Consider the following 12849-nt stretch of genomic DNA (forward strand, 5'->3'; position numbering starts at 1 on the left):
CCTGGCTACATGACCCTGGGGTTCATTGACGATATTTTCCATGCTGCCATTGTTTTCTTACATTTCACACAGCCTTCAACAGGCATCATGTACTATACAAAGTGCTTACGTGAATTTAATCCTCCCAACAAGCCTACAAGATAGTTATTATCCCCACATGTTATTTATCCATTACTGTGTAGTCAATTACTCCAAAACTTAGCAGCTTAAAACAACAAACATTTATTATCTCACGCAGCTTCTTGGGATCAGCAATCTGAGAGTGGCTTAGCTGAATGGCTCTAGGTTTCCCATGATGTTGTAGTCACCTGTTGGCCAGGACTGTGGTCTCACCTCAAGACTTGACTGGGGCTGGAGGATGTGCTTCCAAGCTCATCCAAGTGGTCACTGCAGGCCTCAGTTCCTCACTGGCTGTTGGCCATGTGGGCCTCTTCACAAGCTGCCTGAATGGACTCAGGGCGTGGAAATTACTTCCCCCACAGTGAATGGCCAGAGAGAGAGAGAGAACCTAAAACAGAACCCACAGCATCTCTCATAACCTCACCTCCAAAGATACTAACATCAGTTCTGCTATATTCTATGGGTCACACAGAACAACCCTGGGACAATGTGGGAGGAGATTGACCAAGGCTATAAATACCAGGGAATGGCACTATTTGGAGGCCATCTTGGAAGCTGGATAGTACATCCCATTTCACAGATGAAGACGCTGAGACTCAGGGAGATGAAGGGACTTGCCTAAGGTCATGTAACTAGGAAGTGATGGAGTAGAGATTTGAATGCAGACTGTCTAGCTCGTAAATCTGTACCCTTGATTGTATATTGTCTCCCTATCCCCAATCTGGCCTCAGGTTCCTCAAATGCTAGTGGAGAGTTAGACTGGATAATCTTTAATGGCCTTTCCATCTAGAAAGTTCAAAGGCTGAATGAGCCAGGTACAGCACTAGGACCTGAATCTCAGTCTCCTGACTTCCAGCCGTCAGGCTCTTGTGTGCTTCAGTCCTCAATCCTAGGCAACTTCTCTTCTGTATAAAATTGCCTGGTGCAAGTTTCAAACATCTCTGGGTCTTGGTTACCTCTTCTGGAGAATGTGAGGAAGGGAAACAAAAGACAAGAGCTGATGACAATGCCAATCACAAGGAAGCCAGTGATGATGATGGTGGTGATGATGATAAAGAAGATGATGCCAGTGATGGAGATGAAGATGAAATGGCGATGATGATGATGCCAACCAGAAGGAAGCCAGTGATGATGGTAGTAATGGTGATAAAGAAGATGATGCCAGTGATGGAGATGAAGATGAAATGGTGACGATGATGATGATGATGACAGATGTGGTGATGATGATAAGTAGTGTGTACTTTGAGCACTTCCTACAAGCTAAGAACTTACCTTGCATTTTGTCTTCACAACCTTTGCCTTTCGAAATGTGGCCCATGGACTGGCAGCATGGCTGTCACCTGAGCACTTGTTAGAAATTCAGAGTCCCGGCCGGGTGCGGTGGCTCATGCCTGTAAATCCCAGCAATTTGGGAGACCGAGGCGGACGGATCACAAGGTCAGGAGATCGAGCCCATCCTGGCTAACACGGTGAAACCCCGGGCGTGGTGGCAGGCACCTGTAGTCCCAGCTACTCGGGAGGCTGAGGCAGAAGAATGGCGTGAACCCAGGAGGCGGAATTTGCAGTGAGCCGAGATTGTGCCACTGCACTCCAGTCTGGGCAACAGAGCAAGACTCCATCTCAAAAAAAAAAAAAAAAAGAAAGAAAGAAAAGAAAAAAAATTCAGAGTCCAGAGTCCATCTTACCTCCACCTCCCCACCTGCCCTGGTGATTGGTGTGCACAGTGCCATTCACATCATCTGGAAAGGGAAGCATTATTCTTGTCCCCCTTTTGCAGATGACAAAACTGAGGCTTGGAGAAGTTCCCCAGCCGACAAGGGGTAGAGCCAAAATAAGGGTCTGGGTCCTCACTCCAGACTCCTCCCACCCCACTCCTTTGGGCTGAGCCTCTGTTTGCCCCTGGGTGAGGTGAGGCTGCAGCCATCCTGGGCCCAGCCCTGAATGCATCAAGACTGGACCTGTGTGGCTCCTCCACCATGCAGCCTCCTGCTGTCACAGCACCTCAGCTTTACAGGCCTGTCAGCAAGTAGACTGGGGGGTGAGGAGGCACGCCTGGTGAACAGTGACCTTGTCCCAGATTACTCTGGGGGAAGGACATGCAGAATCAAGAGATAGCACTCGGTGCAACTGCAGACAAACATTCCTGAAAGGGGGAAAAATTAAGTCTTTGAAATAACATTAATCATGATAATGCTTTTGCTGGTTCCCTCCCTTGGTGGTTGCTAGATGTTCTTTCTCGAGGTAAATTTAACCCTCAGTAGCCTGGCCTCCTGAAGGGTCCCCAGGGCTGTGTACTCTCCCTCCCTTGGCCAAGTCACTTGCCAGTTCCTGGAAGCACCGAGAGCACATCTGTTCCCATCTCCACCGGCCTTCCTGGGTCTAGTTGTCACTCTCAGGCAGAGGCAAAACTCAGGAGCCAGGCAGGTAAAATAAATGATGGAAATGGGTTGAGGTTAGGATGAAAGCGACCAGTTCAAGCCAGGTGTGGTGGCTCACGCCTGTAATTCTAGCACTTTGGGAGGCCAAGGCAGGTAGATCACCTGAGGTCAGGAGTTCGAGACCAGCCTGGCCAACATGGCAAAACCCTGTCTACTAAAAATACAAAAATTAGTTGGGCATGGTGGCATGTGCCTGTAATCCCAGTTACTCGGGAAGCTGAGCCAGGAGAAACAGTTGAACCCGGGAGGCAGAGGTTGCAGTGAGCCAAGATCGCACAGCTGCACTCCAGCCTGGGCGACAGAGTAAAACTCAGTCTCAACAAAAAAAGAAAAAAAGAAGAAAAAGAAAAAAGAAAGCAACCAATTCATCTTGGTTTGCCTGGTTTTAAAACAGAGAGTTCCATCCCAGGCACCCCCTCAGTCCCAGGCAAACCCTAAAGGTTGGTCAGCCTAAGTGGGACTGTCATGAACAGAAAAAAATATATATATCCTGTCCTGCGGGGGCAGCAGCTACTCACTCTTGGGCCGATTGCTACCATGTGGTGTTATGGGCTGAACCCTGTCCCCCTCCAAATCCATATGTTGAAGCCCTAATCCCCAATGTGACTGCATTGGCAGAGAGAGCCTCATAGGGGGTGATTAAAGTTAAATGAGATCCTAAGGGTGGGACCCTAATTCAGTGTGGCTGGTGTCCTTGTGAGAAGACGAAGAGACACCATGAGGACCCACACACAGAGAAAAGGCCATGTGAGGGCACAGCAAGAAGGTGGCCGTCTGCAAGCCAGGGAGAGAGGCCTCAGAAGAAACCAACCCTGCCTGCACCTTGATCTTGCACTTCCAGCCTCCAGAACAGTTATGGCAGCCCTAGCTGCCATAGTATCTGTTGGGGGGAAAATAACAGTAACAAAAGTTAACATGTACACAGCCCTCAATGTGTTCTACGCTCTACATGGATTAATTTACTCAACAAACAAACCTATGAGGCAGGTTTTTGTTTTGTTTTGTTTTGTTTTGTTTTTGCGGGAGACTGGAGTTTTATTATTACTCAAATCAGTCTCCCCAAGCATTCAGGGAGCAAAGTTTTTAAGGATAACTTTTTGGATGGGGGGAAGCCAGTGAGCCACGAGTGTTGATTGGTCAGAGATGAAATCATAGGGAGTCACAGCTGTCTTCTTGCGCTCAGTCAGTTCCTGGGTGGGGGCCACAAGATCAGATGAGCCAGTTTATTGATAGGGGGCCAGCTGATCCATCAAGTGCAGGTTCTGCAAAATATCTCAAGCCCTGATCTCAGGAGCAGTTTAGGGAGGGTCAGAATCTTGTAACCTCCAGCTGCATGACTCCTAAACCATAATTTCTAATCTTGTGGCTAATGTGAGTCCTACAAAGGCAATCTAGTCTCCAGGCAAGAAGGAGATCTGCTTTGGGAAAGGGCTGTTACCATCTTTGTTTAAACTATAAACTAAGTTTCTCCCAAAGTTAGTTCAGTGATGCAGGTAATGTTATCATCTCCATTTCACAGATAAGAAAACTGAGGTACAAAGGGTTTGAGTCACTTCCCCGGAAGACTAACAGCTAAAAACGGCAACACTGGGATTGGAACCTATCAAGCTCAATGCAAAGCTTGGGTTCTCTGCCACTGTGCTGGGAACGGGATCCCATGTTGCCTAACCTTTCAGTTTTCCAAAGAAAGTTGAAAAATCACCTGATTTTAAATGCTGGCTGCTAATTAAGAAAAAATAAATACTATTTGTGGATGTACACAAAAGATACCTGTGTCTCATTCTCAGCTGCCAGCTTATAATTGCTGCTCTTAGAGAATTTCAGCAAGTCAGAATTAAAATGTCATCCACCACCGCCCACACCACTCCCTTGGATTTACAGGATGAATGTGGATCTTACAACTGTGGAGTTTGGAGATTTAGAAAATTAGTGAACACTGAGGCCCAATGGGATTTTAGGAGCTGTGGTATCTAAGCCCTCATTTCACAGATGGCATCATTACATTCAGAGATATTCAATGGATCGCCAAGTTCACACAGCAGGCTAGCATCAGGGCCAATGAGACTTGTTTACTCATCGCCCATGAAATTGAGAACAAAGAGATCCACCGTGCAGCCTGGCTTCATTACCTGTTTTTCTCTGTGCCTCCAAATCTGGCTTTCTGTCTGTCTGTCCATCCAGCTAGCCAGCCAGCCTGGTTCAAGGTCTGTGAACTGCTTGACATCAACAGCTTGACTTGCCTGGTTTTGTGTCCTCAACTTGCCGCAGGGTGGCGTCCAGCACAGTCTTCCCCAACTTAGCCCCTTGCTAGCTGTTATCCTTGGACAAGACACTTCACCTCTCTAAGCCTCAGTTATTTTATCTATAAAAGGGGGACATGACATCACCTACCTCATGTCATGAGGAGGAGGAGGAGATGCAGGCACATAGTAGGTGTGAATTCACAGCTAGCTGTGAGCATTGGTTGTCATGATGGGTAGGAGCCCAGGCTCCAAGGCCCCTCCCAGCTCCACACCGCTGTGACATGACAGGGCGGCTGGGCAGCCTTCCTGCAGGAGAGGAGACTGCGGTGGGTGGCAGATTGAGGAGTGCAGGCCAAGTCTGCAGAAAGCTGACCAGAGACTCAGCCTTGCAGAAGACAAACAGGGACAAAGAGAGAGGTTAGCTTGGCTGTGAGGCCAGTGAGGTCTGCCCCACAGTCCAGTCAGGGGGAAGAAATGCCTGGCCTCAGTGTCCCTCCTGGGACCGCACAAGCTCAAGGAGGCAGGGACACCCGCCCGCTCTCTGCCTGGCACAGCTACCAGAATCACACAGGGCTGCGCCAGCTTCCCCATCACCAGCCTCTGTGAAAAATCAACTGTGATAGCTGAACTTCTGTTCCATTGTTGTTATTGTTTTTTAATTACATCTCTTTAAAGAGAGAAAAAAAAGCCTCAGGAACCAAATTGGATCTGGCCAACCTGAAATTAATTTGTAGCATAACACAGTGGCATGGAAAACTGGGCCATCAGCTCTCGGGTTGCTGGGGGTGGGGGGTGGGAAGTTCACTGCTCAGTCTTTCTGCCTCTTCCACTCTCTGCAGGGGAAAGCCCTTCTTTCTGCAGCTTTCGATACCTTCATTCTTCCACAACCGCTTATGAGCACCTACTGGGCACCAGGACTTGGCTGGGCATTAGAGAGGGATACAGCCGTGAATGTGCTGGTCAGGGTTTCTGCCCAAGGAGCTTGCAGCCCAGCTTTGTCATTGAGAATCTTAAGATTCTAAAGAACAAAAACAACAGAAAACAGTTTTCTCCAGAGCCTCCTATCAGTCTGAGATTTAGTACAAGATTTTATTGATGGCCCCAATTAGACTTTATCAAAGAAATGCAGGAAGGAATGAAAAATCACTCTCGTATCTTTCACTGGGATAGACATTTTTACACAATGAAGCATCTCATGTCATCCTTAGGGTGCTAACTTTATACCCATTTTACGGATGAGAAAACTGAGGTTCAAATGGGGCCAAACTGACCCATGGTGAGGAAGTGACAAAGCTGGAACTTGAACTCAGACCTGAGTGATTCCCAAACCTGTTCCTAGAACCATCAGGCTGTTCGGCCTCTGGCAGAAAACCACTGTGTCTTGGGCCCTTCCCTGTCCCCAGGAGCCGAGAGTCAGACCTGAGTGTGATCCTGTGATCCTAGAACGCCAAGTGCCGGAAATGAGTGAGTGCCAAGGTGTGTGATGGCCACAGTGGGGACTGTGGGCAAAAGTCTCGCCTTGGCAGGGGGCGATGCTCCCCATTCCTGCCCCCTGGTCCTCCTCTCTGCCTTGAAGTGGAGATGGACAGCTGGCCCAGGTGGCCTTTTTGTCCTCTTCCTTTCTCCTTGATCCTGTCACCATTAGGGAAAAAAAATATGTCCTCCTTTGCAGATCTGAGACTGAAGATAAGCCAGTGTGTGGGGATGTGGGCCCCTGTTTCAGGGCTCAGATGCTTCAGTGTCTTTTTGCTCAAGGTGAAGTGTGGGGGAGGAGAAGTAGCAGCCTCAAGGGCTCCCACAGCATTCAAGGGGTCCTCTTGGAAACAGCCTCTCCTGCCCTCCAGAAGTGGACAGATAAGCCCAGAGGCCCAAGCTGAGAGCTCCTCAGGGCAGCCAAAAACCAGCCCTGTGCGGCTCAGGATTCATCTTCCAGCTGTCCGGGACCCACTGGGTTGTGCATCCTGGGGTCTCGCGGTCCCTGCCCCATGGCTGGGTTCTTGCAAGTTGTTCCCAGCAGCTTCTGAGTTCCCAGCAGGAGCAGGAACAGGCCCCGGCCCCCTCCCCTCCCTGCCTTTCCTCAACCCATCCCTCCTCCACCCATCCCTCCTCCACCCTCAGAGGCATCAGGCAGCTCCCTCAGAGGGAACACCCCCAGGAAAGAGAAGTCTACTTTGTCCGTTTCCTATCACCCTGGACTTGATTTCCCAATGGCCGTCTCCAGATTTCCTTTTTAAATCAGAGTCCACTTGGGACTCAAAATACAACAGCCTCTGTAAATACGGTCTGTATAAGATGGCCTTTAAATAGAACATAATATTAGGGCAAAAATACATACAGACATTAAACTGTGAACTTTGAGCGGGGGAGGATTACCAACGACTTCCCCCTTCTACCTTTCTGTATTATTTTAATGTTTTGCTATAAGCAAATGTTATTTTTTCATCAGGAAAGCAAAAGAGAGTTGTTTCAAAAACAGACAAGAGCCAGAAACATTGATTCCTCTAAGAAACTCCCAAAGAGTTTTCAGTCTCTGGAATAAAGCCAGCAACCTATGGCAGGCGGGCCAAGTCCAGGCCACTCCTTGTTTCATTGGAACACAGCCACTTCCACTCATTCACACGTTGGGTACGGCCCCTTCGGCACTACAGCAGTGGAGTTGAGTTATGGAGTTGTAACAGAAATCATATGGCCTCCAAAGCCAAAACAATTTACTGTTTGATCCCTTACAGAAAAAGTTTGCAGAACCCTGGTCTAGGAAAACATCACATTGTGAAGATTAGTTGGACATTACGGAATCCTGGGTCATGCAGGATTCAGAGGCCATTCAGTCCACCCCCTGCCTCCATGCCCCGTAGAAGAGGGTCTCTGCTTTGACCACTCACCCAGGGAGAGCAATACCACAACCATCTACTGCAGGTGAAGTTCCTTTTCTTTTTTTTTTTTTTTTTTTTTTTTTTTTTGCGACAGAGTTTTGCTCTTCTTGCCCAGGCTGGAGTGCAGTGGTGCGATCTTCATTCACTGCAACCTCTGCCTTTCGGGTTCAAGCGATTCTCCTGCCTCAGCCTCCCAAGTAGCTGGGATTACATGTGTGCACCACCATGCCCGTCTAATTTTTTGTATTTTTAGTAGAGACTGGGTTTCACCACGTTGATCAGGCTGGTCTCAAACTCCTGACCTCAGGTGATCCACCTGCCTCCCAAAGTGCTGGGATTACAGACTTGAGCCACCAAGCCGAGCCCAGGAAGTTCTTTCTTAAATCTTACTTAAATCCTGCACCCCCTAATCCTCCTGTTCCCAGCTCAGACCCTTAGCCAACTTTGGTAGGTCTCCAGCTGTTATTGGCTAAGGCTTGGAGCTTGCTCAATGCCCTGTCAAGCCTGCAAGACCTCAACCATCCGGAGGGAAATGGCACTACGGACAAACCTATGAACAGCCAGCCCTGCTCCTCCCCTTCCTGGGCTCCACACCCCAGGGATGTTCACAGGCAGGGGCTAACTAAGCGGGTCACCACACCAGCCTTAAGAGAAAGTCAATGGCTTTGGAAGCAATCGCTACCACTTCTGGAAGAATGATTATTTGAGCGCTGCATAAACACCCATCCAGACCCGTTCTGTGGGGGTAAATGAAAGTACAAGAGCATCCGGGCTGATTTATCTCGGCCAGAGGAAACCGGAGAAATTCATTTCCCCTCTAAATGATCTGCTCCGGCTCCTAAATATTCAATAATTTCCGAGCTGGGAAATGGATTTCCTCCCCTTCCCCGGCAGCCGGTTTGCATTCTCATGCACGACATCCTTGAAGTTGTAAGGGGTGCACTCTATAGCAGGCTCTGGTCTGTGGCCCCTAATCCCTTTCTAGCTCAGGGAGGCTTAGTAGCATCCCAGGACCACCCTTCTGAACTGGGTCCAATCAGCCCCACCCTGTCCCTGAGCCCGGCCACAGCCAAGGGCTGCAGTGATTGTCCGAGCCTAGCCTGCTGCTGGGTCAGCTCAAAAAGAGGTCTGGCCACCCAGACCTGGAATCTGCTGAGAGCTCTGCACTCAGAGCCCCCCAGTTGTCTGTCTGCTTGTCTGTTTTCCCCACTAGAGGGTGACTTTGAGAGCAGAGATTGTCTCGGGTTTACTCCCATGCAGTAGTAGGTGCTTGCTATTTACCGAATAAATGAATGGATACGTGAATGAATGAATGACAAATGGATAGAAGGGTGGGTGAGTGGCATCTTAAACATTATTCATTTAACTCACCAAGGTAGGGACTGTAACAATTTCTCCCTGTGCCTGAAGCACCACAGGCAGTCAATACCTGTCACCAAATTAATATTGATCGGAGAATGAACCACAGCCACCACTCTGACCAGGCTTGAGGACCTCGCTTCCTGACCCAACCAAGATTGAAACCTGCCCATTGGGGGCTCTGCCCCTTGAGTAGCCCCCTGGTGCACAAGCCTGGGGAGAGGGGAAAGGCGGGATGCTCCGTGTGCCCTCACCAGGGAGGGAATCTTATATCCACAGGCAGTGGGAGGGAAACGGGTCAAGCAGTTGCCAAAGGGATCTTGGAGCTTCAGATTTGGAAAGTGTTTATAAAGAGGAAGGGGGTGTAGGCAGGGAAGAGAGAGCCAACCAGGAAAGGTGCTGTCCAAGGAGACAGAGCTAGAAAAAATCCAACCGTCCTAAGGTGTCAGTGGTCCGACTGGGTGCTGGAGGGGTGGAGATAGGCAAACAAACGAGAAACAGAGATGGAAGGGGTCAAAAACCGGAGACAAAAAATAAAAATAAAAAAAGACCCTTACCTGGCGCGGTGGCTCACACCTATAATCCCAGAACTTTGGGAAGCTGAGGTGGGAGAATTGCTTGAGCCCAGGAGTTCAAGACCAGCCTGGGCAGCATAGGGAGACCTCATCTCTATTAAAATTTTTTAAAAATTAACCTGGCATGGCGGTATGCACCTGTAGTCCCAGCTACTTGGGGGGCTGAGGCAAGAGGATCCCTTGAGCCAGGGAGGTTGAGGCTGCAGTGAGCCATGATCATGCCACTGCATTCCAGCCTGGGTGACAAAGCAACACCCTGTCTCTAAAAAAAGAGAGAGAGAGAGACTCTCAATCAAAGAAGGAACAAAATGGGGCAGAGACCTAAGACAGAAGCGGCTTCTAGACCACCACCAGGAGACAAGCCCATGGGTGGGGGAGGCCACTGCCATTTTTGCTGCAGGAAGGGGTTGGACTGGGTGACCGTGAGGTGCTTAGAAGCTGACCAAAATCTGCCAACAAGAAACAGTCAACCCCCTTCTTGGCTGGTTTTAGAGAACCTCCCCAGAGAGTACACAGAGAGCCCACCCACTGTCCCCTGCCCAGCCCTGACTCCACTGCCTGTCCCAGTATCTAGCTTCCATCACTTTGACAGTCATGAGTATGAACAAAGGGAGCCTTGGGTGCCGGGACACCTTTGGACCATGAGTGTGGTCCAACGTGGTTCATAGCCACATTGATGCTATGAACTGTTTGATGGTTGGGAGCTCTGTCTGCCTCATTCATCCCCATGGTCTAGAACAGTGCCATGTCTACTGAATACAGGCAGGTAGATGAATGAATGGACCCCCTAGCAGTGCCAGATTCCAGGCGAAGCCACCTCAGTAGCTCTAAGGGGAGGCCCCTGGGCTGCCTGGCCCTGAGTCTGGGGGTTCCCCACTGGGAGCTAAGCCCAAGGTGTGTCTTTTGCCTCCCCCATCTCAGAACCTTTAGCAGGGTACAGTTGCTCACTCACCTCGCCCCAAACTTGGCTGATTCCCAGCTCATGACCACACCGGAATCACCCAGAAAACCTTTTAAATGTCCTGCTCCATCCAAGACCCATTAAGTCAACCTCTAGGAATGAGGTCTGGGGCCCTGACAGAGTTTTCAAAGCTTCATGGATGATGCCTGGCTGCAGCTGGGGCTGAGAACCCATCATCTAACCTCTAGAACAGTGGTCTTCACAGTGTGACCTCACAGACCTTGGAACTTGTTACAAGTGTAAATTCTTGGCCTCTACTCCAGACCTGCTAAATCTGAAACTCTGGGAGTGGGCTCAGCAGGCTGTGTTTTACAAAGCCCCCTAGGTGATTGTGATGCAGCTCAAGTGTGAGAGCCAAGCTCTGGAATGTTCCTCCAAATTCCCTCCTGGAAGAAATCACTCACAGGGACCCCTGCTGCCCCTAAATGAATTCAGGGGAAGTCAGGTTGCTGAGGGCCTGGAGATTAGAAAGCAAAGCTCCTGGGGTATCAACAGTACAGCAGAATCAATACTCTCAGGGGATCAATTTCCTGAGATGGGCACTCAGTACTTCTTAAATAACAGTGTTCTTGGGCAATTAACACTCCTACCATCACAATTTCCAGAGCTTGAGGTCCCAATAATCCTTAAAGATCTGTATTCCTGGGGCATTCGCTTTCTGGGGTATCAATAATCCAATAGGAACATTACGAGACCAACAGGGTTGGGGCATCAATCTCCTAAGATGAGATCCAATCCCCCTTCAATATTGGGTCTGGCAGGGCATCGTTTATTTCAAGGCTGTTTCTCTCCACTTCCTGGGGGATCCCTTCCTGTCTTCCCCACTCATTTGCCAAATGGGGCCAGTTTCCACGGTTTTTTTTTGTTTGTCTTTTTTGTTTTTGTTTTTGTTTTTGACAGAGTCTTGCTCTGTCGCCAGGCTGGAATGCAGTGGCGAGATCTTGGCTCACTGCAACCTCAGCCTCCTGGGTTCAAGCGATTCTCCTGCCTCAGTGTCCCGAGTAGCTGGGACTACAGGCATGCACCACCATGCCCAGGTAATTTTTGTATTTTTAGTAGAGATGCAGTTTCATCATGTTGGCCAGGATGGTCTCAATCTCTTGACCTCATGATCCACCTGCCTCTGCCTTCCAAAGTGCTGGGATTACATGTGTGAGCCACCGTGCCTGGCCTCCACAGGTTTTTTCTGGAGGTCCTGACACTTGAAGAAGAGGCCAGTGGGGGATCTGACAGATGGGCACAGTTTGTAACTGGCCAGACCCAACAGAAGAGGCATAAGATGGCTGAGCCAAGAAGCCACAGAACCTGCAGCTGGGATGTGGGTGACACCACCCACCAGGTGGGGAGGATCCTGAAGTCTCAGCAAGGAAGGCCACCACAGGTGACTTCTTGGACCCGGGCTCTGGATGCTGGAAACTTCTGGCCCTGGCTGCATCCCAAACACTGTGTAATTCTGGAAGCTCTCTCCTTTTCTCTACGCTTTAGTGACCATAGCATTAAAAGGACAGAATGAGCCTGGATGGATTCTGAGGCCCCTTCTAGTCTATTCCATTCCATCTAATCAATCCTCTGCCTTCTTTCAGCAGAGGGGATATCACCATCTTAAAGGTGCAGCAACAGAGGCCTAAAGAGGTGAAGTAACTTGCCGGAGGTCACATGATGAGTCAGGGACAGAGGGGAGACCCAGAGCCCTGGACCCCTGTCTGCAAAATAAGGTGGAAGGATTTAGAGATTTAAATCCCATCTCTCTAAGGTCAGACGTGGTGCTCATGCCTGTAATCCCAACACTTTGGGAGGCCGAGGAGGGAAGGATTGATTGAGGCCAAGAGTTCAAGACCAGCCTGGGCAACATAGCAAGACCATGTCTCTAGAATAAATAAATAAATCCCAGCTCTCCCTTCAAAGCTATGTGGCCCTGGACAAGTTCCTCCCCTCTCTAATCCTCAGTTTTCTGATGGCCTCTCAGAGGGTTCTCACATGAAGATCAAATAGAAGAATGACCACAAATGCTTACACAACCCTGACTCTGGGCCAGGCATGGTTCTAGGCACTCACACAGATTGACTCCTTTGCCTCTCAAAATCGCCTGGTAGTCCTTACTGCCAGTGTACCCAGCTCACAGAGGAGGAACCTGAGGCTGAGAACAGTCAGATTCCTCACCCAAAGATCCTGGCTTTCAAGTAGCAGAGCCAGGATGCCATGAGGTCTGACCAAGCCTCCACGTTCTTTGAGCTGTGTTGAGCCACCTCCGTGGTGAGCATCTGAAATGTGGGCCCGTGT

At 49.5% G+C, this 12849-nt stretch overlaps 1 long non-coding RNA gene across 4 annotated transcripts; it reads right to left on the reverse strand.

Annotated features, from left to right (window-relative positions):
- Nucleotides 1-200: 200 nt before the first annotated feature.
- LOC129052010 (uncharacterized) lies at nucleotides 201-10845 on the reverse strand. 4 transcript variants are annotated; one of them, XR_008516664.2, is made up of 5 exons: nucleotides 10561-10818; nucleotides 4950-5107; nucleotides 1393-1739; nucleotides 951-1081; nucleotides 201-508 (listed from the first exon to the last, which is right to left on the reverse strand). It is a non-coding gene; the product is annotated as an uncharacterized LOC129052010 (long non-coding RNA). The 4 variants fall into 4 exon arrangements; XR_008516660.2 differs by lacking the exon at nucleotides 201-508 and having other exon boundaries at nucleotides 875-1081; XR_008516665.1 differs by lacking the exons at nucleotides 201-508; nucleotides 4950-5107 and having other exon boundaries at nucleotides 875-1081; nucleotides 10561-10845.
- Between the last annotated feature and the right edge of the window lie 2004 nt (nucleotides 10846-12849).

This window comes from Pongo abelii, chromosome 1, assembly GCF_028885655.2.
Source record: "Pongo abelii isolate AG06213 chromosome 1, NHGRI_mPonAbe1-v2.0_pri, whole genome shotgun sequence".
In the NCBI taxonomy this organism is placed as follows: Eukaryota; Metazoa; Chordata; class Mammalia; order Primates; family Hominidae; genus Pongo; species Pongo abelii.